General features: G+C 39.6%; 1 pseudogene; it reads right to left on the bottom strand.

Annotated features, from left to right (window-relative positions):
• Nucleotides 1-6250: 6250 nt before the first annotated feature.
• LOC130439429 (interferon-induced protein with tetratricopeptide repeats 5-like) lies at nt 6251-9116 on the bottom strand (annotated as a pseudogene).
• Nucleotides 9117-26012: the final 16896 nt, after the last annotated feature.

Below are 26012 nucleotides of genomic sequence, written 5' to 3'. Positions count from 1 at the left end.
AATGGATTTCTTCCTATCTATATACCGTCCCTCCTTCCGAACTCCTTCACTTCATCAGTTAAAAACATGCGGATCGATCGAATTGTACGAAGGCCTGCTAGTGGATGTGCAAACGTCAGCCTTTGTTAGAGATCACAAATTATTTTTCCTACTATGGCGAGGGAAATGACACCGGACCCGAAAGGCGTCAGACAGGTTATATTAATTAACAGTAATAACAGAACTGTTTGTCTTGCCTTTTTATATTGGACCCGAGTTGGATAATGAAATAAGCAGATTGACCAGGAGACATTTGCAAGCAAGACTTCAAAGGACATTTCATAGAAGTGTATTAGAGGTAGGCTATGCGCACACACACACACACACACAAAATATCAGTCTATTACACAGAACAGCTTTCACAACCGATGTTAAAGTCATGGAAGCTTTTATTTGACCGTTGGTGATGATCTTAGGATGAGTGTAAATTAGGGGAATTCTTATTACCAGCTGTAGGACTGTGATGAAAGTAAAAGCAGTTTAGCGCTGTAGGATCTTTTTGCACAAAATATGTTTTTTGAGGGTTAAAGTCGTTGGTTAAATTCTTTATTGTTGCTTTGAATTGGTGTCTGGACATATAAGTCATATTTTCCAACTCTCTTTAATGCTATGTTTGATCCGTTTGACCTGTTTTCCTGGTTTAATAATTTTTTTTCATCTTTTCAAAGTTCGTTTTAAGGAGATATAATGGTCATTATCCTCGTTGATTGTCATTGCAATACATTTCTATAACATTCTTTTGGCAGTTAAAATTTGGGCTGTTTTTTGTTGGAGTGGGTGGATTTTATTGATCCTTTTTTGCTGGAAATTTTCCATTGGGCTGGAAATTTTCCATTGGGCTGGATTAAACCATTATACAATTTGTGTATAATCTGCAATGTTACGTTTTATATAATAAATGCTAGTACAGTAAGCAAAGATTATGTGAACTTTACTGTATCAGCCTTGAGGAGACTTGATGCTTGCTTTTTTTCCTAAGACATTTCATTGAAAGTAGAACCAAATTCTTGACAACACTGGGAATAAAGATGCTTATTCATGTTTAACCCGCATGGATGACAGATGATTTGAGGGGAATATCAGACAGTGTTACTCATTCCCTTAATCATCATTCTCCTCAGTTTTGTTGTTACTTGAGGCACCGGCTCGCTTAGCCCTGCGATTTCTGCCAAACAGGGCGTGGTGACCAGCAGCTTATTTGCATTTAAAGAGACACACACCAAAAGCATGTTTTTCCTCAAAGGCAAAAATGGACATGTAGAGAGCAGTATAATAAAATATCTATTGTGTATTTTGAGCTGAAACGTGCAAAAAATCGTGCTGAAACAGGCACATTTTGTGGACTCCTAAGATTTACTAAATGTTCAAAATGAAAAGGAAATAAAATGAATACAACAAACTCAAAACTTGATAGTTCTGCTTACTTAAATTAGGCACATCATAACTCAAAAGATTTGATGTAGTCGAAGATATTTTGAATATTGAATGGTATACTTTCATTCTGTATTATATGGGATGCTTGGCAACCCTAGATGGTAGGTGCCCCATTTTTCGTGCATGTATTAATTGCTTATGCAAGTTCAGAACATGAATGTTGTGTGTTTTAGCTGTCATATGTTTTGATTGTTGGTGTGATATTTATGTAAAACAAAGGTAAAAAATGCAGACATGCTTTCAGCTTTCCTGTAGTTCAGTGGTTAGATGGCGCTAACATGGCCAATCCCCTGGGATCGATCCCAGGGGATTGCACATACTTAGAAACAAAATGAAAACTACAATGCAATGTTTGTCGGTTTGGATAAAAGCTGCTGCCAAATGAATAAATGTAAATGTAAAAAACGTATTTCCCATGGGAGCTGTGCATATTAAGCGGTTAACCCACTAGACCAGTGATTTTCAATCCTAGCCTGGGGACCCAGCTTGTAGCACCTTTCTGAACTCCTCGTGATCCTTTATCCTAAAGAGAGCAGCAGAGTATGCAACAAACTCATCCTTATATAACCTAAGATGGTCATTATATGCTTCTTATTCAGATTTGGGGGGAGATAAGGCCTGTAAGATGCTTTGCTGCTGCTCGAACAATGTACCCAATGTGTTTTTTTTAGATTAATTGGACATATAAAGCTTGAAGTATTTTCTTATTTTGAAGTCAAATTCTGACTGTAACTAACTAGAAATGATCCACTCATGTGAAATCCTAATTAGCCTACATATCCTTTCTGACAGGGCAGACCATGATATGAGTGCATTGACAGTTGAGGTTGTGGTGGGGAAAAGCAAAACAATATTTTAAATTATTTATTTTTCACCAATAAATGTATACATACAGTTCCATATTTTCTAGGAGTTAAAAATATTTCCAACATTCATCATTGTTTTAACAAATACAGAACAAAAATATAAGATTTTTAAAAATAGTCTTAAAATATGTATGGCTTCATTTAACAAGATATATGTTTGTGCCAGTGTAATTCTAATATAAAAAGGAATATTTTATATTCTGACAAACAGAATAATTAATTTTAAGACAGAACTAAATTTAAGTTTCCTCTGCACAAATGTTATTTTACAAAAATGTTGATGAGTATATAACTGTAAAATTGGTCCAAGTAATTGAACTAAATGCTACCTTACATATTAATATAATGCTGATAAAGTGTAATTTCTCTATTGACAGCCTGAGAGCACAAAGATTAGTCAGGTACTCATCATTGTCTACATAACTCAAAGCTTTCTCGTAGCACTCAATGGCTTGGTTCTTCTCTCCTTTCTGATTTTCAACTTCCTGCTCAGCTACTGTTCGGACGCTCACGCTTACTGCTCCGCGCTTTGCTCTATCGCTTTGACATTTTATCCCCTATTTCTTCTTTTATTTTATTTCCTTTTATCACCTAATTTTAACTTTAGCAAATCAGCACAGTGCTCATACGACAAAGTTTGGATTACTACAAAAACTGAGAATTCTTTTACCCGACCAGCTTACATTCCGGGAAAGGAAAACACAACTGCCCAAAGGATAAGAGAAAATGCCTCTTCTGGAATCTACTTACTGCACAAACTGCCACAGACTTTTACAAAGGATTGCAGTTCTTGAAACAAAGTTACTTACGAGACCACCAAACCAGACGGAGCACACAACGGAGCTTCGTCATGGACACCCTCAGCATACCGGTGAGTCCCATAAAACTAGTGCTCCTCGACAGGTAGAGAAACAAGCCGATCGACTTACTAATCGATGGCACAAACAGGGAGCGAGACCCAAAGGCACTCGAGACATCAGACTGTCACGAGCATCACATATTACTGCAGTAGCATCCTCTACCCCAGATACAGCTCTGACAAGGATTGCAAACACTAGTCTCCTACCACCGCCTATACATCTTCAGAACAGATTTGAAGTGCTAATGAATGTAAATGAGGAATCCCCAAACGTGATGAATGTGATCGAACACAGACTGAATGGGCCAGTAGCTAACACTGATGCTAACTGGCGCTCAAGGTTGAGCAGACACCGGCACTCCGCTCAGAGAGCAGCAGAGCCCAGGACTCTGATAGTGGGGGACTCCATAATCAGAAACATTAGCGGCAGGGATACAACTACGTGCTGCCTTCCATACAAGCAACAACTTCTGATGTTAACAGGGAACTTCAGAATATTCTGATGAAACATAAGACTGCAAATCAACTCATCATTCATGTGGGGAAGAATGATATTCATAAAGAGCAGTCAGAACTCCTTAAGAAGGATTTCAATGAACTTTTTGAAACACTTGAAAGACTGAAAGTTCAAACATTCATCAGTGGACCTCTCCCAGCAAGAGGAACAAACAGGTTTTCACGGTTACTTGGGCTAAATACGTGGCTGCAAAAAACCTGCAATATAAAAGGAGTGAACTTCATTGACAATTTCAATCTTTTCTGGAGTCAGAGACAACTCTTTCATCGGGATGGGCATCACCCAAACAAACTTGGTTCAATAGTGTTAAAGGATAATATTTACTTCTCCCTCAATCATCCTTCTGCAGTTTGTGCCAATCCACTCAATCTGAACGGCACACACACATCTGGACACAGTATGAATGACCATGGGACTTCACTTCAGCAGCAAAATGGACATGATAACACCACTCCGCCACAACAACCTCTGCTCATGGACACAATCTCAGCTGAGCCCTGCCCACAGAGCTCATCACAGACAGACATATCAGAACTGCTTGAAGATTCAGCACCCAAGGACGACTTCCTGGAAAACAGCCAGGGAAGCCAGGACAGCATATCACAACCTCCGATAACAGCAGAGCAACGGGACCTTTCACCAGACACCTTTTCCCTCTCACCAGCCTCGCCCCTTCTGTGCTTATCACAGAAAATGGAAGAACTGGTGTATGCTGGAACCAGACTATCCCACTCTTTTGCTGCAAGCCCCCAGATAACAACCAAAAAAAGACAGGCTCCATTACCACCGACTTCGAAGCCTGCAGCAAAGCTTGCGGGCCCAGCTCGCCCTACCGCTCCTGTGAGAATTCTTCGGCCTCTGCCACAACGCCAGGCCCCACACCTTCCTTCATCTGCTCGAGGTGAACCGAAAACAACTGATACCAGCTCTCAGTGATGTGTGTCGGGTCCCCGTTTTGATAACAGTAACTTTCTCAAATGTTTACAGAACAAGCGGGAACCCAGTGTGCCTGCATCTTCCTCTATTGCTGTTCTATTACAAGATAGAAAGTCTAAGGCCTTCAATAGCCGTACTGCAAACCTAACTAATCTGGTGCCTATTACACGTCGAACTAATATTGCTGTGGGGATAAGTAAGACTGTTAAGTTAGCACTCCTTAACATCCGCTCACTTAAAAATAAATCACTTCTAGTCAACGACTTAATAACCACAAACAATCTGGATTTTATGCTTCTGAATGAAACCTGGCTAGAAGACAGCTGCAGTGCAACAATCCTAAATGAAGCAGCCCCCCCTAACTTTACTTTTATGAGTGTTTGCAGAGCTGTTAAGAGAGGTGGGGGTCTAGCTGCTCTTTTTAAAGATATCTATCAATGCAAGCAAAAATCATTTGGGAATTATTTGTCTTTCGAATATCTGGGTATTGTGTTAAAAGGTGCTCCACGCATTTTACTTATCATTATTTACAGGCCTCCAAAATACTCTCCAGCCTTTGCTGAGGACTTTACAGAACTGTTATCGACAATTACCTCAGAGTTTAACTGTTTTGCCATTGCTGGAGATTTTAACATCCACATAGATAATGCAGAAACCAATATGGCAAAAGAAATCAATACTGTTTTAAAAACTTTTGATCTTACTCAGCATGTACATGCACCCACACACAATCGTGGGCACACTCTAGATTTACTTATCAGTAAGGGTCTAAACATTTCATCGATTGTTATCAAGGATTTAGCACTGTCTGATCATTTCTGTATTTTCTTTGATATATTGATCTCTCCTGCCACTGAAGCTAGGTCTGTGTCTGTCAAGAAGAGATGCTTAAATGAGAACACTAGTGTACTATTTATGAAGGCTATATCCTTAACACCAAGCATATCTGCAGACTCTGTTGATTTTCTCCTTGATTCCTTTAACTCAAAAGTTAAAACTGTAATTGATGATATTGCTCCTGTGAAAGTCAGGAAGAAGAGTGGCAGACAAAAAGCACCTTGGAGAAACTCAACAGCAGTGCAAAATATGAAAAGACAATGCAGAAAAGCAGAACGCATATGGCGGAAGACAAAACTTGTAGTCCATTATAACATCTACAAAGACAGCCTACATGCTTTTAATATGGAACTAGGCAAAGCTAGACAGACTTTCTTCTCAAATATTATAAACAGTAATTTAAACAACACACGCACTCTTTTTGCTACTGTAGAGAGACTGACAAACCCGCCAAACCAGATTCCCAGTGAAATGCTCTCAGACAACAAGTGCAGTGAGTTTGCCTCTTTCTTCTGTGAGAAAATCAATAATATCAGAAAGGTGATCAGCACATCCTTGAGTTGCCCTGGGGTTAGACAGATAATCAAACCACCTGAGAAAGTTGTTACTATGTCTGACTTCAAAGAAATTGATGGCACAATTTTGGAAGAAACCGTACAACACCTTAAAACATCAACCTGTTCTCTTGACACACTTCCCACATCATTTTTCAAAAGTGTGTTAAACAGCTTAGAAGCAGATCTTCTAGAAGTGGTAAATGCCTCACTTCTCTCTGGGAGTTTTCCAAACTCCCTGAAAACTGCAGTTGTAAAGCCCCTCCTGAAAAAGAACAATCTGGATAAGACCATATTAAGCAGCTATAGACCGATCTCAAATCTTCCTTTCATAGGCAAGATCATTGAAAAAGTTGTCTTCAATCAGCTGAATAAATTCTTATGCGCGAATGGCATACTTTGACAATTTTCAATCTGGTTTCCGACCACATCACAGCACAGAGACAGCGCTCATAAAGATAATAAACGATATTCGCTTAAATACTGATTCAGGCAAATTATCAGTGCTGATACTACTCGACCTCAGTGCTGCATTTGACACTGTCGATCATAACATACTTCTTGACAGGCTGGAAAACTGGGTGGGGCTTTCTGGGATAGTCCTAAAATGGTTCAGGTCATACTTAGATGGGAGAGGTTATTATGTGAGTATAGGAGATCATAAGTCTGAGTGGACATCCATGACATGCGGAGTCCCTCAAGGCTCAATTCTTGCGCCAATCCTGTTCAACCTGTATATGCTCCTAATGAGCCAAATAATGTGAAAGAACAAAATTGCTTACCACAGCTATGCAGACGACACACAGATCTACTTAGCTCTATCGCCTAACGATTACAGTCCCATTGACTCCCTGTGCCAATGCATCGATGAAGTCAACAATTGGATGTGTCAAAACTTTCTTCAATTAAACAAAGACAAAACTGAAGCAATTGCATTTGGAAACCAAGATGAAGTTCTCAAGGTGAACGCATACCTTCACTCTAGGGGTCAAACAATTAAAAATCAAGTCAGGAATCTTGGTGTGACACTAGAGTCAGACCTTAGTTTCAGTAGTCATGTCAAAGCAATAACCAAATCAGCATACTACCATCTGAAAAATATTGCAAGAATTAGATGCTTTGTTTCCAGACAAGACTTAGAGAAACTTGTTCATGCTTTCATCACCAGCAGGGTGGATTACTGTAACGGACTCCTCACTGGCCTTCCCAAAAAGACCATTAGACAGTTGCAGCTCATACAGAACGCTGCCGCCAGGATTCTGAGCAGAACTAGAAAATATGAACATATCACACCAGTCCTCAGGTCTTTACACTGGCTCCCAGTTAAACTTAGGATTGATTTTAAAGTATTATTACTGGTATATAAATCATTCAATGGCCTAGGACCTCAATACATTGCAGATATGCTCAATGAATATAAACCCAACAGATCACTCAGATCACTAGGATCATATCAGCTAGAAATACCAAGGGTTCACTCAAAGCATGGTGAATCTGCTTTTAGCTATTATGCCAGCCGCAGCTGGAACCAGCTTCCAGAGGGGATCAGATGTGCTCTACAATAGTCACTTTCAAATCCAGACTCAAAACGCATCTGTTTAGCTATGCATTTAATGAATGAGCACTGTGCCAATGTTCGTCCGACTGTCTGTACTGTACTGTATTTTACTTTTATAAACTGTTTTAATTACTCTTATTTCTTTTTATTATTTTAATTTCTTCTATGTAAAGCACTTTGAATTGCCACTGTGTATGAAATGTGCTATATAAATAAAATTGCCTTGCCTTGCCTTTCTCTTTGTGAATAAACCCTACTATCCCATAAGCCTCCCCGTCCTGTGTGTTTTTATAAATCCACTTCTCTGCAATCTTTCTTAAACCACGAGCACTTTTCTGCCCTTCAGGTGAATCTTGGTTCATCTTCAGGCATTCCATGTAGTGCATGATAGCTAAAGCTTCACGTCTGTTGCAGTACAACTGAAATTCAGCATAATAAAAATTAACCACATGTAGATTATCATTTTTCTCTTTGGCTGTTTTGAAAATCATCTGAAACATCTTTTCAGCTCTTGGAATCTCACACCGTTCTCCATAATGCAGTGCTAGATCACTCATTGCTGTGATGAAGCAGGGTGCATGAGTAAAAGCCATTTCTAAATGGAAGATGATCTTATCACGAATCTGTTGAACAGAAGTTGATCTGGCATGATGATTTCCCTCCCGCAGCAGTTGGATTTTTTTTTTTTTATAGCAGAGAGCTAATTGATGATGTGTGAGGCTTGAATTAGGTGAATATTCGAGGGTTTTAATCAACAAATCAATACCCCTGTCCACACATCCTCTATATCTGAAGAATTTTCCAGCATATCGCATGACATGAGGGTGATCTGGAGATCTTTCTATAGCCTCATCTACCAAGCTGTCAGCCTCCTTGTACTTTTTGTATAAAACAAGTTGCATAGCTAAGTAGATCTTAAGAACATCATCATCAGGATTTGTTTCAATTGCTCGTCTCAGTTGCTTGATTACCGATGAATTCTCAAAAGTGAATTATCTATATTCTGTTCGATACAGAGCGAACTTCTGGTTTCAGATCTAAAGCCTTCTTAAAAAATTATTTGGCTCTCTCATAATACTTGCTTAAATTTAAGAAAGGTCCATCCCTTCTCACCAATCACCTCTGGAATAGATGAAAAGTTTTCATTTATCTTCAGGACTTTCTGCAGGTAACTTTCACACTCTTTGTAGTTCTTCATGTGGTAGTTTATCCAGGCAAGGTTTCCATGGGTAACAATGAGATCTTTGTGGAATTCCTCTTCATGGCACTCTTTGAAAAGCTGCACAGATGCCATGAGACTGCCAAGTGTCTCTTCCAGAAACCCTTGAAGGAACTTCACATATGCTAAGGAATTGTAAATTCGTGCGAGCGTTTCTTTTATATTGTAATCCAATTTAAGCTGTTCATCAATCCTATTGAGAACGCTAAGTAGATCTAAGTCATCTTTAATCAGAGCACAGGTAAAGTGACATTCCAGCTGGTCAAGTTTTGTTTTCAAAACTGTATCATGATCCATACTGGTGAAGAAATAGAAATGATTTGCATAAGAAATTCACATATTTATAATGGTATAATTTGTTATTGTGTATTAGCATTAATGTTGTATTAAACTTACAATTACATTTATTCATTTGGCAGACGCTTTTAGCCAAAGCGACTTACAAAAGAACATATAGACATTTTGTCAACACGCTAAACAGTAGTGTTAGATTACAAGGCCATGCTACTAGGAGGATTAAAGGTGGAGTCAGCTAATGAGAGAATGAACAACTAAATTTTATTTTTAGACACCAGACAAAGAGAGTTAATCGTTAACATAGACAGTCTCCTGTTTCACATGACTCCAGTTACACATAGACATACTATTGCAGTAAATGATTTGTTCTTAAATTATATAAAATAGAACTCAAGGTGATCAGAGAGGCGAAAGTATTCAAAATAGTTCTTGAATAAGATTAGTTTCACTTTTAAATTCTTGAAAATGTTTAGTGCATTAGATAAACAAGCTCTTGCAGAATGTGAATTTCAAATGAGCTCTCTTTTACAATCACATATTTGTCCTTTTACTAGGTGAAGTAACTAGGGTATCCAAAGAGCTTGTTTAGCAAGAAGGTAAAATCTCAAATGTTTAGCTTAAAAATTATATCATAACATGTATTTGTTAAAGAACACTTACCTCATCTTGGACTGAGTCCGTATGTTCTAGATGTTGTTTGATGAGGAAGAGGGTGCATGGGTACGGCATTAATATTTCCAGAGCTGGGAGGGTGAACATCAGAATGGAAACTGAAACCATGAAGAGGCATGGGTTGGTTGCCTCAAGGTTTTGTGAAATGTTTGCTTTGCAGGGTAATTAAAGTCAGGGTCAAATAAAAGGATTTTATCGAAAGTGTAAACCGATACAAAGTTTTATGACAAAAAAAGCTAATGTCACCGAACGTCTTCTCACATCCCAAGAAACACTACAATTGTGTATATATGTATCGTCACGATTTGCGTGGCAAGAACCCAAATGCAGGCACACACAGGCAGGACGAGATTGATTGGGGTAACAGGGATTTATTGAACATATAAACAAAGAACACTATAAAATGACAAAACAAAACACACAATGGGGAAAACCAGACAGGATAAATAATTAACGTTTATGAAGACACAGACTGACTAAACTAACACAACAAACACTGGACATGAACACTGGACATGAACACTGGACATGAACACTGGACATGAACACTGGACATGAACACTGGACATGAACACTGGACATGAACACTGGACATGAACACTGGACATGAACACTGGACATGAACACTGGACATGAACACTGGACATGAACACTGGACATGAACACTGGACATGAACACTGGACATGAACACTGGACATGAACACTGGACATGAACACTGGACATGAACACTGGACATGAACACTGGACATGAACACTGGACATGAACACTGGACATGAACACTGGACATGAACACTTACTAGACAGGGAATCAGGGACCAGGAGCAAGGAACAAGGAACAAGGACTCAGCTACAGACAGGATAATCTTAGACAGCAAACAGATCAGACAGCGTACAGGTACAACTTACAATGAACGCGCCCAGGACAATGAAACATGAGGACTCTTATAGGGAGAGAAACCAAGAGGGAACAGGTGCAAGGGATAAACAATCAAGGTAAGCTAATTAACACAGGAGGGTAGGAACGGTGACGTGACTCGGGGAGAGTATGGAAGGCCACAAGGTCAAAAACATCTCTCCCCACATGAAACAAAGGATTCTGTATGATTCCACCTCTAAACCAAGAAATACCTGACAAGGAGAGGTGAAACCATGACATGTATATTAAAATATTGTCAGGGTCATGTCCTTCCTGTCCTGAGATTTGTTCCCTGGGGACAGGGCCGTGACAGTACCATGTCTTGTGTGTGAAGTTTCGTCTTGGGTGGAGACACGTGGTGGTCTTCTGTTTAGCTCCGCCCCTTTGTTTCACAAAGGCACAAATCCTCATGGAGGCATACGAGGAGGTAAAAGATATAATTAAGAAGAAAGGCAACACCGCCACAGTGATAAAGCAAAGAGAAAAAGCGTGGCAAAGTATTGCAGACCGCCTGAATGCGTAAGTAGTGCACAATTACACACTCAACGCTCCGCTGATACATCACAATTACAATTCAAATATTTAATTCACATCTCCAAAAATGCACTGCAGATATGAGTGAAATTGTGTAAAGTTACTCCATCACACTGTATAAAGCTATGATCAATTATTATTAAAGCCTTACATTATTATTGAACGTTACCACGCTCAGTACGGTTTAATCTTAGCCGTTGTACTCTGCTTCTTATGTTGTCCACCGTTTTTTTTGTGTTTCTCCTGCTATAATTAATGTAAAGCTGCTTTGAGAGAATGAAACAATTGTGAAAAGTGCTATATAAATAAAATTTAATTGAATAAATAGATGAGCTATAATAATAATCACTTTAATTTATATAGCGCCTTTCAAAGTACCCAAGGTCGGTTGCTCACTGCACTGCAAAAATGTCTTTCTTACTTAGTATTTTTGTCTTGTTTTCAGTTAAAAAAAAAATATTAAAAAAAAATATTAAATATTTTCTTGAGCAAAATTACCTAGGAAAATAAGCAAAAAAATCTGCCAGTGATGTGCATTGATTGGTGTAATATTCCTCATCTTATGATTTCAGATGGTCTGCAAAGCTGACTGTGTGATCAGCAATGTTGTGGCAAAATGGCCTGGCTCAGTCCATGACTCCAGAATCTTTCGGGCCTCTGAAATCTATCAGTGCCTATCACAAGGTAAGACACCCAACCCCTATTTATAACCATCATGGCTGTGTCAAGAATATCACTGTGTTTATGAGGTAGTAATGATGAGATTTTGTGTGTACAGGTTATTCTCTGGTGTGTTGCTGGGAGACAGGGGGTATGGCTGGCAGCCTTTTCTCCTGACACCTTTCACAGACCCCCAGGAAGCACAGCAGGCCTACAACCATGCCCATGCCAGGACCAGGGCCAGAGTTGAAATGACCTTTGGCCTCCTGAAGGCACGCTCTCACTGCCTTCACAAATTAAGGGTCAGCCCTGTTAGGGCATGTGATATTACTGTGGCTTGTGCTGTCCTCCACAATGTGGCCTGCCTGAGGAAGGAGAGGGCCCCCAGAGTGCCACCAGCCATGGACTGGGACAATCCGGCAATCTTTCCTGATGACGACAGTGGTCGGCTGCTGAGGGACCAATATGTGTTGAATTATTTTAGTTAGTATGTGTGCTTTCAATTTTGGTTAAATATGTCCTGCAGTGGCAGAGGAATTTGGGTTTTTTTGGGTTCGTTTTTTTTACGAATAAGGCCTCTTATGATGTTTGTGCGGTATACTGTGTGTAATACAAGGCTGCAAGGAGGCTACTGCATCCTTTCATTTGTCTGTTCAGTTGATGTGTATGGATTTTGCCAGCATTTATTTTAGTGTGCAGACATGCAGGGTGTGTTATATACAGACCTTTGAATGTGTATGTATCATTTTGTATAAAATGCATTGATTCTGTGCTTTCCATCTTGTAGAGTCACTGTGACTTCAGTTTCGAAAGGAGCTGATGGTTTACCTGCTTTGTTTTGTCCTTATTCAATAAAGGAACATAATGTTACACATTGTGTTTTTATATTCATATGGAATGTGTATTTGTTTATATGACAGAGTACTAGGGCCACACTGAGGAAAAAGGATAAAGTCATAAATTTATGAGGCTGGTTCTTTCTGCAGAAAGCTACATATTCTTTCTACAGTTTTGATACTTAAAATTCTGGCACATCAGCATGTCTTTCTGAAACCATACTGAAGTACAATTTCACGAAATGCCCCACATCTGTCATTTTAACAACTGTCCTCCTTTAAAACAACTGGTTACAATATTATGACTTGTCTTTTTTTTCCCCTCTGTGGCCCTAATATTCTATCATTTTATATATAGCCTTATAGTCTATGGGAAACTGTAAATTATCTAATGATAGCAACATCATCTAAAAATCATTATTTATCCAAAATGATTGAAATTAATGATCACAAACGTTTAAATAATGACAGTAGGTCTAGTTATATGTGATAACAATGTATAGCGAGCAGTGAAATAACTATTGGTTTCCATTTGTGGTGACTGCTGACTGACATTAGGGATGAGATTAAATAGATCCTGGAATTTAGTCTGGTCTGGAGCAGGCTAGCTCCACAGAATAAATCTCCATGGTAATTTATACCATAACATATCCTCCTGCCCCCTATCCAGCTTTAGTGCAACCGGATTACGGATCAATTGAGCCAGGATCACCAAGATATCCTGGCTTAATCCCTAATCCTAGTTTTGTGCAACAGGCCCCTGGGTTGGTTCATCATTTGTTATCCAAGCCTCATCGTGTCTTAATGGTGGACTACCTTGTTCCTGTTTATTGGTCCCGTCGTGTTTTTGGATTTATCATTTGGATTACCGGTTTTTGCCTGGTTTGTTTTTGTTCCCCTTGCGGGAAGTATTTCAGTTTGAAGTTTTATATTATTTATCCTGCTTTTCCCCCATCGAGAGTGTTTGTTTTTGTGTTTTATAATAAAGTCGTTTGGTTAACCCTACATCTGCCAGCATTTGGGTTCTGTCCACCGATCGTGAGACATATATTGTATGTTTAAGCACTTTACAAGAGAAACAAATGTGTTAACAATATTCAGTCATAATTCTGTAATTTAAATGCATTTTGCTTAAGGGAAATGCAAAGAAATAAAACATAAACATATACAGTTGAAAGAAAAAGTATGTGAACCCTTTGGGCTTACTTGGATTTCTTCATAAATTGGTCATAAAATGTGTTCTGATCTTCATCTAAGTCACAACAATAGAGAAACACAGTCTGCTTAAACTAATACCGCACAAACATTATACGTTTTCATGTTTTTATTGAACACAACATGTAAACATTCATAGTGCAGGGTGGAAAAAGTATGTGAACCTTTGGGTTTAATAACTGGTTTACCCTCCTTTGAAATTTTGGACCATTCCTCTTTACAAAAGCGTTTCAGTTCAGCAATATTCTCGGGATGTCAGGTGTGAATCGCTCTCTTGAGGTCATGCCACAGCCTCTTAATCGGGTTGAGGTCAGGACTCTGACTGGGCCACTACAGAAGGCGTATTTTCTTCTGTTGAAGACATTCTGTTGTTGATTTACTTCTATGCTTTGGGTCGTTGTCCTGTTGCATCGTCCATCCTCTGTTAAGCTTCAGTTGGCGGACAGATGGTCTTAAATTTTCCTGCAAAATGTCTTGATGAACTTTGGAATTCATTTTTCCATTGATGACAGTAATCCGTCCAGGGCCGCAAAGCAGCAATCCGTCCAGATGCAGCAAAGCAGCCCCAAACCATGATGCCCCCTCCACCATATTTCACAGTTGGGATGAGGTTTTGATGTTGGTGTGCTGTGCCTTTTGTTCTCCACACATAGCGTTGTGTGTTCTTTCCAAACAACTCAATTTTGGTTTCATCTGTCCACAGAATGTTTTGCCAGTAGTGCTGTGGAACATCCAGGTGCTCTTTTGCAAACTTCAAACGTGCTGCAATGTTTTTTTTGGACAACAGTGGCTTCCTCCGTGGTGTCCTCCCATGAAGTCCATTGTTGTTTAATGTTTTCCTTATTGTAGATTTGTCAACAAAAATGTTAGCATGTGCCAGAGATTTCTGTAAGTGTTTAGCTGACACTCTAGGATTCTTCTTCACCTCATTGAGCATTCTGCGCTGTGCTCTTGCAGTCATCTTTACAGGACGACCAAACCTAGGGAGTGTAGCAACAGTGCTGAACTTTCTCCATTTGTTGACAATCTGTCTTACCGTGGACACATGGACGTTAAGGCTTTTAGATATACTTTTGTAGCCCTTTCCAGCTTTATGTAAGTCAACAATTCTTGATCGTAGGTCTTCTGAGAGCTCTTTTGTGCGAGGCATGGTTCACATCAGACAACGCTTCTTCAGAACAGCAAACTCAAAACTGGTGTGTGTTTTTTATTGGACAGGCCAGCTTTAATCAACACATCCAATCTCATCACATTGATTGGACCCCAGGTTGGCTGACTCCTGGATCCAATTAGCTCTTGGAGAAGTCATTAGCCTAGGGTTTCACATACTTTTTCCACCCTGCACAATGAATGTTTACAAGTTGTGTTCAATAAAAACATGAAAACGTATAATGTTTGTGCGGTATAAGTTTAAGCAGACTGTGTTTCTGTATTGTTGTGACTTAGATGAAGATCAGAACACATTTTATGACCAATTTATGAAGAAATCCAAGTAAGCCCAAAGGGTTCACATACTTTTTCTTTCAACTGTATATATAATAGAACTATATTCATTTTTATGATAGTTTCAAAATACTTGACATGTAGTGCTTGACATTGTTTTAAATGCATTTTCTTATGTTGTTTTTTATTTCACATTTTTGCATATCCTTCACAGGACTGTTTGAGGGGACCACATTCTACTGTTACTGACATGAAAAGAAGATTTCGTACTGTCAAGTACTTTATAGTACAGTTCTACCTTGTTTACAAATATATGGAGAAGTCACCAAAAGCTGTAGATGAATTAACTCTTCTATAGTCATGAATGGGTCGAAGAACAAACCGTATCAAAGATGAAGCTGACCATTCATTGGTAAGTTGCAACAGAAAGCCATGCTTGCCTTAAGGTGTTCTTTAAATTGTTCACATTACAATAATCATAACCTTGCTTGATAATTTGATAATGCCATTAAAGCTTATGTTTGTTCTTATTGTTGACGTTTTCAAATTCTATGAGTTTTAATTTTGTCAGACCTCAATAATGTTCACTAATTTTCTCTTCTCACACACCCTGATTGAAGAACCATACCATTTTGGTGTTAGTTAAATTATTCATACCATTCTTTGGATATCTGTGGTATGCTGAGTTACAATACACATTTTTACATTTGGAAGGTAATTCTTACAATAATCTGTTATTAACCATTACTCATAAAGGGTATGTCAATGCACCACACAAACTTTTATGCATCAGGGATCTGTTCATAACTTCTCTTATAGTGAGGGATGGAGTAGCAGTATATCATGATTAACAGCTAACATAACTTGTTAATATGACTTATTATTATATTATTAAGGAATGTACATTATCCAAAGGCATCTCTTTGCCACAATACTTACATTATATAAATTATACAGTTGTCTACAAAACTTGGGGAGACATACTCTAAAATGGCTGATTTGAAGGGCGCATGGATATTGTATTAGGCTGTTGGTAAGATATTGAAGCTTCCTACTTCTAGCTATGGTCTTATGTGGTCTACTGGCAAATTTTACTTACTTCAAATATTACATCTTTCCTTTTAGGTGGATCTAGACAAAGAAAATTGTGTATTGTACCACCTGAGGCAGAAGGTTATACAGGTGCTTATCTCGGTCCAGTTACAAATGGGAAGTCAACACTGTACATAGTACCAATCCAAGGAACTCTTGATACTTTTTATTCCCTACAGTGCAAAGGAGTTCGAAAAAATGCCCAAAGCAGCAGTCGAACTCTCATCTTACTCTGATGAAGAAATATTTACTCTTGATCTAAATAAATACATTTATCACACTTCAGTTGCCCTATGATAATCGATTTATTTTGTTCATTTTCTTGCAGACGTCTTGTTTGTTTTCCCCAGATAACAGTCCTGCCATGGATGTCATTGTGCAAAACTACCCAGTTAATGTAACACTTCAACCTGTGTTCCACATGTGTTTTTGCCTTGTTCATTGTTTTCACCTGTCCCTCGTCATTTTAATTAGTCCCGCACCTGATTCTGTTTTCCCTGAGTGTTTTCCCCATGTATTTAAGCCCTGTGTGTTCCTTAGTTGTTTGTCGAGTATTGTAATGTAAACCTGGTTGTGTCTCCCGTGGTCTCATGTGTCTATTTGTCTTATTAATACCCTGTGGATTCTACCTGTCGCGTCTCCGTTTGTCTTCATCTGTCTTCCCGTGCTACAGATAACACTCCTTCTATTGACACATCTGTGACATTAAGTCAGTCTGTTAAAGTAGCAAATATGTTCAAGACATTCAAACGTTCAAAATTATAGCATGTGTTTATTAATTAGTTTTACACTTTAAGGACTTCAGCAATATAGATCTTCCTTCATGTTTCGAGGATTCTAAGAAAGTAAGAATGTAACATTCACATAGGCTTTCATGCAATTCTCTTTTCACCTGAACTTTGGAACTAGTTGACAGACTAACAAAGGCATCATTTTATTACTGCCTTTTTTATGTGGATACCATTAACAACCTGAAAACAAACTAGTTCTTTCCCTTGCGAACAATAATTCATTGCACATATTTTATACCAATTTTCCAAATACATTCTAGCTAGGCTTTAATTTAGTGTGTACAAAATAATAATAATGCTTTTATTAATGCTGTGCATTCAAGACAGCTTGTCCCATTTGTGAGCAGTAGCTTGCATGGAAATCCAGGTATTTGGTATTTCTCACTGTTTCCATGCATTTTTTTTCTGAAAATATATTTCAAATATCATACAACGATTTCATCTTGTTATGCTAGTAACAATATCTCAGCTTTTAGTATGGCTAAAACATTTTACAGTAGATTGTTTCATCACAAAATCTGTGGGAATATCAGAGGCCATCGACTTTGATAAAAAATGAAGCTGATGAATCGAAGAACTTTCCAAAACGATTTAAAATGCACTGAGAGATTAAAAGGTATCAACATCTTCTTCAGATTATTTGTTTTACACTAATAATATTACATTTTCCAATGTGCAATTCTAAACATTTTTCTCTATTCCTAATATTTATATTAGTTGCTACTCTCGTTACCTATGTATTCCATGTATTCTTTTTCCCTTTTATGAAAATAAATGATGTCAGGAATAGAGAAGCGGTGCTGTGAGCAAGGGGAGGATGGCAAAAACCCCAAGTATTCAATGACAGACTTGGACAAACATAACTTCAGGTAGGTTATTTAAAGATGGAAATTGTGGACTAACACTTTTCCAATTCCAATTTTATATGTGAAGTACATGTTAGAAAAGCTTTCCACTGACTGTTGACATTGACACAGATAAAAATTAAGATAAACAGTAGTTAAGCTATATCCTATGACATTCTTTCAGCCATCTTTCAGATTACTTTTCTCTCCCAAGCACCTTTACTTCTCATTTTATACAGTTTTTTTTAGATTAGATTAGATTCAACTTTATTGTCATTACACATATACAAGTACAGTGTAACGAAATGTAGTTTAGGTCTAACCAGAAGTGCAATTAGCAAGTGGAGGATATACAGTGTGAATAAATACAGAATACAATATTATGAAAATACTATACAATGGTCATGTACTATGAAAATGTGACAGTCGGTATGTACTATGAACAATAAAAACAGAAGGCTATATACTGTGAACATTAATGTACAGGTGGTTATGAACAGATAACAATATAGACTATACAATAGTGCAAGTGACTTGAGTGTGCATAAGTTACAGACATTAGCTATTCAAGTTACAGTGCAGTAGATGAGTTGATGCAGTTAATAAAGGTGCGGTGCAGTACATGAGTTAATGCAGTTATTGAAGTTATAGTGCAATACATGAGTAGATGCAGTTATACAGTTACAGTGCAGTAGATGAGTTAATGCAGTTATTGAAGTTACACTGCAGTAGATGCGTTAATGCGGTTATTAAGGTTACAGTGCAGTAGATGAGTTAATGCAGTTATTGAAGTTATAGTGCAATAGATGAGTAGATGCAGTTAGTTATGCAATAGATGAGTTACAATGCAGTAGAGAAGTTGGTTCAGTTATTGAAGTTACAGTGCAGTAGATGAGGTAATGCAGTTATGAAAGTTACAGTGCAGTAGGTGAGGTAATGCAGTTATGAGAGTAGTCCATTAGTGCAAATGAGCATTCAGTGTAATATTCCTCGTGTGCAAGTGAGCAGTATAGAGTGCAAATGATGCTATGTGTGTGTTTAAACAGTCCGATAGAGCAGATAACATGAAGTACTGGTGTGTACAGTTAAGTCATGCATGGCAGCCCTGTAATGCAATGTAAACAATGTAATAGCAGCATTTCAGTTAAAGTTATGACGGGTAGTGGAATCAGTGGGGGGCAGAGTTCAATAATGAAACAGCTCTGGGAAAAAAGCTGTTTCCTAGTCTGCTGGTTCTTGTCCAGAGGCACCTGAAGCGCCTACCGGAAGGCAGGAGAGTAAACAGTCTATGAGCGGGGTGAGAGACATTTAATGAATGTCCCATTCACAGTTACCCATTGTGCTGTAATATATTTTGTTTTTGAATTGCAGGACTATAGGAGAGATATTTGCCGTTAGCATCGCATAGGTTTATTTTTTGCAGTAGCGTTACAAGTTCATTTTGACTGGAGAAATGGATCAGAAAGCAATAACTGAAAGGGATGTAACAGACCCTGAACTGATTGAGCTAAATGAAGAGGTATTTCATTTAAGTTTGGAAATTTGCATTGAATTGTGAATCATAATTTTATGTTTAGGTAGTGAATATTACATCCTTTTGAAACAATAAGTTAAACTTGTAAACTCAGAGGAGGTCTTATACTGTAAACCCAGATTTTTATTTTACTAAACAGATTGAGTTCATTTTACTTAAATGTGTCTTACTTATAGACATTACTTGTTAATTCTGAGCTCAAACTACTCTACTTGTTTTTCAGCTCAAACAACTCAATATCATCCAGTTTTGCCTGTTCCCAATAGCAAGCATTGACGTCACCCATGGCTCCGCCTTTTGTGGCATTGATGACTCTGTTCTGTTCCGTCTATGTTCTGTCTCAAATGTTCAAAGACAAAGAATTCAGCTGTATTGAAATTTTAGACAACTGACGTTCTAGCAAGCAATTTGTTTGAAGCCTTCAGTAGTGAACAGAGTTCAGACACAAAACGTTAAATTGGAACCTGGTCCTGGTTGCATACCGGTGCAGTCCCGACTTTTAACTGAGGTAACTTGGCTAGCAGTATATCATGAAAGTGAGTACACCTCTCACATTTTTACAAATATTTTATTATATCTTTTCATGGGGACAACACTATAGAAATGAAACTTTGATATAACTCAAAGATTCTATCAGATATATATCTGAATATCAAAGTTTTTATTTCTATTGTACTGTATTAAGTAAAAAAACGATGAAAAAACTTAGCCAGTTATTAACAGGCTAGCAAGGACGCTGACCACCTAACTCTGTGTTAACTAACTCTGTGTCTGTGTGTGAACATGTGTTCACTGGTAATGTTAGCTATCGCCAGTAACGGAAATCCTACGTCGCTCCCAGACAGCTAATTAAAGTTGAGCTGAGCCTGACACCTGAAGCAGCTACCTATCGTTAGCTCAGCCACAGACCAGATTAACCAGATGGACAGGATGACTCCAGCCTTGAAGATGCTCAACAGCTCATGGTGGACGAAATTAAAAAGAAAACCCCAAATGGAGCCCTCATCAAGCAGAAGATGGATTTGTCATTCGCTCTTCGAAGGAATGAAGTTGTGAAGGACAAGCCTGCTATCACACAGATATGTCAACGTTGGACAGCTCTCTTTACTGAACAACAGGTAGGCCTATAGATTTGTCTCTATGCTGTATTCTACGAAACCCCTCTGCTGTCACCAGAGGGGCTTCGTAGTACTCATCAAAAATGTTTTATAGAGTAATGCAAACAGACTGGGTTGTTGCATGAAAAAAATCACATCATAGTGTCAACTCATTTGAACATGAACATGTTTTTTGTTTCAGGTGTGTCTGGAGTTCAGCAGGCTGGTTGGTAAGAGCCTGAGACAAGAGTTCTACGAGGCCCTAGACCAGGGCTATTCAAATCTTACCCTGGAGGGCCGGATCACTGCAGAGTTTAGATCCAACCCTGATCAAACTTGCACACCTGTGATTTTCTAGCGATACTGAACAGCTTGATTAGCTTGCTCAGGTGTGTTTGATCAGGGCTGGAGCAAAACTCTGCAGTGCTCCGGCCCTCCAGGGTAAGATTTGAATAGCCCTGCCCTAGACCATAACAGTCCCAGGCTCATGGAAATCTTCAAGGTAAAGAAGAGCCTCGCAGGTCTTGGCTGACCTGATGCAACAAACAAAGGTTAGTTGATTTTCAACTCTTGCTTGAAAGAACGCAGCTTACATGTGGTGTTACATGTGGTGTAAATAAATGTATTGGTAATGTGAGCTATCCTGATGGTAGATGCTTTCTTTACTTTAACTTTGGGTAGCCTATTTGTAATGGAGTTGAATCGGGTGGAAAGTAATTAGTCTGAGGAGTAAGTTAAGCCATTACATTAGTTTTGCCAGATTCTGCTAGTTGTTCTGTAAATGAGGTATGTAAATACCTACCTATATGAATAATGTCAAGAAAACTGTGTGTGAGTTAACAGGAGGGGTCCAATACGTAAATGGCTCTGCTGTGTATTATTGATAATGTGTGTGCACATAGTGTTCAGGCTAACATATGAACACATGATGTGCGTGATGTCCTCTCTGCTCCCTCAATCTACCAGGCTTCGGATGTGACAGATGTCAGATGCCTTGTCCTCAGGGGGCTTCTTATCATTCTTGGCGATGATCCATCCACCTTCTTCAAGGCCTGCTTTGTAAGCAACTTTGTTTTTTCTCTACCTCCCTTTACCTCCTCTCTCCCTAACATACATATTATTTAAAGTTTGCATTTTTTTATTAATTATTTTCTTTTTTGTTGTTATTGTTGTTTGAAAAAAAACTTCTCGGGAGGAGGCGTACTATGTTCACCCTAGATCATTTGTGGATGCTTCTTGCACCTGTCCTGAGTGATTTTCACTGGGAAGTGGGTGGACACTGGATAGGGCAGACATGTGGGCTGTGTACCTATAGAGGGTGTTTGTAGCACTCGTCATTATGATGTGGTCATGCTCTTTTTTCAGCACGATGCTGATGACAAAGGTTTGTACAATTCTGTGCCACTTAGGATCCTCTTCCATGAACAGGAAAACATCACTCCACACACGCAGTCCCTTCACCACAATGCATCCTCAGTGGGAAACATTGTGATGAATGTTGAGAGCCTTCCCCAGGCCATGTACATTGTCTTCAGACTTACATATGCACTGCATCTCAACTACCCAAACTACATGAAGAATACTTTTGATTTTTTTCAACAGGTACTTCTGAACTTAGGTAAGACAGATCTGAAACCTCAGCTTGCAATATAAGAGTTGTTTTTTATTAATTGGCATTAAAAGTAAGGTGAATAGATTGCTACATGGGGTATAGGGAAAGCATGGGGGGTCTTGAGGAGGGGAGACATAAGGAGGAGGAGGGGAGAGTATGGGCTCTAGGTGGGTATCTTCTGTCAGTTTTATTTTTCACCATTATTCTGTCTCACACATGCTTTATCATTAACAAAAAATGTTTCTCTGGGTAAAATAATACAGTTCACAATTGTCAAGATGGAGGAGTGGGGTAGAGAGAGGAGGGGGGAAGAGTGAAAGGGAGGCAGAGGTGGAGGGGAGAGTATAGGCTCTCCATACAGGTATCTACTCTATTTTTGCATCCTCCCGTTCTTTTATTTTTTTTATTTGTTATTTGTAAATGTTCAAATGCCAGTGTTCAGCAGGGCTGAGTTTTATCTTGCAAGGTTGTCAACCAAATTTGAAGAGTAAATGCTAACTGTTGAAGTATAAATGTTAAGATGCAAGTGTTCAGTAGGGGTGAGTTTTATATTGCCAGTTTGTCAAACAAATTTGAAGAGGCGCAGTACAATATTGTAATGATTGGAGGTAAAGAGGAAGAGTTTTTCTTCTTTTCATGCCATCACTGAGGAAACTACTCACTAGAAGCCTATTAGGCCATGTCTTTCTTCAATGTTCATTAAACAAATTTGATCAGTGTAATGTTGCAGTTGTATGTCTGTATTTTACAGTTGTATGGCTCTATTGATTGAAAGACATATTTTGAGTTTCAAGATCTAAAAAAGGTAAGTTGGCTCAGTTCGACTATACAATTTAGTTGAATTGGTAATGGAATAATGCTTACTTAACAAGCTGAGTTAAATAAATGGGTGGGAAATGGTTGTTTAAACTAAGTATCTTCAGTCACTGTAAATCGGTTATTAGTACTTTTAACTTAAATGTTCTATTCCATACCATTATGGGCTCAAGTACATTGAAAGTAGTCCATGTGCGAGTCATCCTGGGACTGCTCCAGGGCAAAAACATCACACTGAGAAAGATGGTGCCTCTCTACGGCACTCTGTTCCCCTAAATCAGTCACCAGTGGTTCCGGCTCATTTTCTCCCGCCTGCATGACCGGCCCTTTCCGTCACCTTTGATCCCCAAAAGAAATATCTGCACATAACTTCCCCAATAACACAGAAAACATCGACCAATTCACCCCCAAAAGTAGCCGATGTTTGAGATGCGGGTTAACCGCCACCTCCACTTAATTTTTTTGACCCCGAAATTGCATGGGCATTGTCACTAAGTGATAGTTCACCACATCCCCGTGTACACACCGCAACTTAACCATGCGACTCGTATCCACTGCCACGGACCAAATCAGGCATTGGTGGAGTGAGGTGTGGTTACAACCCGAATCCACCAAGGCCTGATATGTATTCCCCTTTGTACTTGCAGGTATTTGATCCAGGCCGGTTGACTCGAGGGCAACCTGGGGGTCGTCAGGGATCCGGATCACCATCCCGACCTCAATCACTGGACAGCGGTTGATCCCTGCACCGCCAACAGGTCGGCCCAGGCTTTTTTCCGCCGCCCTGGCGGCAGGAAGTAGGCCAACATATTGGTGAGGAGAGGCTCGGGACACCGCAGTTCCGCTGAAGTATTCGGGTCCCCTCCAGAACGATTGTCTGGCTCCGGCTGCTTCCCGGGTCCTTGGAGCAGGTTTGGGCACGAATCTCTGTTTGGACCTGGGAAAGGGTACAGGTCGAGACAGAGAGGTAGTAGGTACAGAGGGAGAGAGAGAGATGGTCGGGTACGCCGACCCCAGGGCACGCCACCATCTGTTCCCTCAGCCAACTGGATGGCCTCCGTCAGCAACGTAGGCCTGTGGCACTGGACCCACTGGGTGGTCTTCGGCGTAAGCAGCATCAGGAACTGCTCCAGTGTCACTAGGTCGATGATGGTCTGGACGTCGCCTCCGTCAGCCATCAGCCACTTGCGGCAGGCATCCTGGAGCTGCTGAGCCATCACGAAGGGTTGACTTGCTTCCCCCCCTCGGGGCTCAGGCCGACCCTCTGGAGGATGGCTTTCTTGAGGTCTGTGTAGATCAGGAGGTTCGGGTCTGGCAACTGCTGGGTGGCCAGATGGGCTTCCCCCGTCAGCAGAGGGATCAGCCATGCCGACCAAATGTCCTGTGGCCAGCCTGAAATCTCCGCAGACCTCTCGAAAAGCTCCAAAAACGCCTCTGGGTCATCCTAAGGGCCCAACTTATGCAGCCATTGATCGATGAGAAGCCGGCCGACGGTTCCGTGCTGAATGACTCGCAGTCTTCCTGCTTCCATGCTGCGCTTTGTGGGGCTCCCTGTGAAGACCGGTGAGCGACAAGAGGACGTCCACAAATGGCTTGGTTGGCTGTTATGTGGCGGCAGCAGTGACTCCTTTCTTCCAGGGTTTTGGCACCCCTGTAGAAAGGTATGTAAATTGTAGGAAGAAAGGAGGCCGGGTCGACGTGACTGGGAGACAAGATTAAATATTTATTAGTTTTCACCGTCACTACGCAAACTAACTTATAATCACTCAGAACATAGAAGTCCCGTAATCCTTCTCTTAGAACTCCGTCTCTACACTGCCAAGTCTCCCAGTCCAATCTCTCTCAGCTTCTTCTCAGAGACTGGCAGCTTTTATGTTGTCTCCTCACCAATCACTGTAATGAGACGCAGGTGATTTTAATCTGCACTTGACCTACTTACTCACCTTCTTTCCCGTGTCTCTCCTCCCCTTTAGTTAGAGACGTGATGTTAGGTAACATAGTGCCATTCACAGTTTTCGCACGGCATAATTATTATCTGGAGATCTCCGGTGATTTTTAAATGACCTCCCACATCAGTATTCCATGTCGCATTCGCACGGTAAGATTTTACTCAAATTTACTGACTTATTTCCTGGATGTGATGGCAAGGCTTTGCGTATAGTTTGTATAGCCTGTAGTTGTATTGTGTTTAATGATATACAGTATGACCGTACCTGTCAGCATTGAGACCCTTGATCCCCAACCAGACCAAAGAACACCATGATCGCGGGTCTCAAATGTTACAAAAGTTTCCATGATAAATAAACAAAGGGAGACTCCCGGTAACTTATGGATATCACGCAGGACCCGAAATAATACCAAAACACCTCAAAACAGGCTCCATTATTCACAAACGGTGGATAAAACCTTAAAAAATTATATATGAGCCCACCAGATCACAGAGATACCGATTCGCATGGGCTTAAGATCAAAGACAACCTCTGCATTTAATGCAAATAACTAGAGGTCCCCATGTAATACTAAACTCGTGCAAATAGTGCTCAAGGCACATCAAGCAATCTCTAACAAACCATTGTAAAGGACCACCCAAAGGCCCAACAACGGAATCCAATGGTATGGTTGAAGGGATCTCGTGTTCTGCTTCTGCTCAGCGATTTCTACATGAAGTTATTCAAGAACTGTTACAATTTAGTTCAATTTAAATGACTCTGTGGTAAAGACCGATCTGACTCCAATTTCAATATAGTATAAAACAACTTGTATGTCATTTCAAATGTATCTGTTGATAGGCGTTAATTTATCTATAAATCTTCATATTTTAATAATTAAT

This window comes from Triplophysa dalaica, chromosome 17 (assembly GCF_015846415.1).
Source record: "Triplophysa dalaica isolate WHDGS20190420 chromosome 17, ASM1584641v1, whole genome shotgun sequence".
Classification (NCBI taxonomy): domain Eukaryota; kingdom Metazoa; phylum Chordata; class Actinopteri; order Cypriniformes; family Nemacheilidae; genus Triplophysa; species Triplophysa dalaica.
This window is presented reverse-complemented; position numbering and strand designations above follow the sequence as displayed.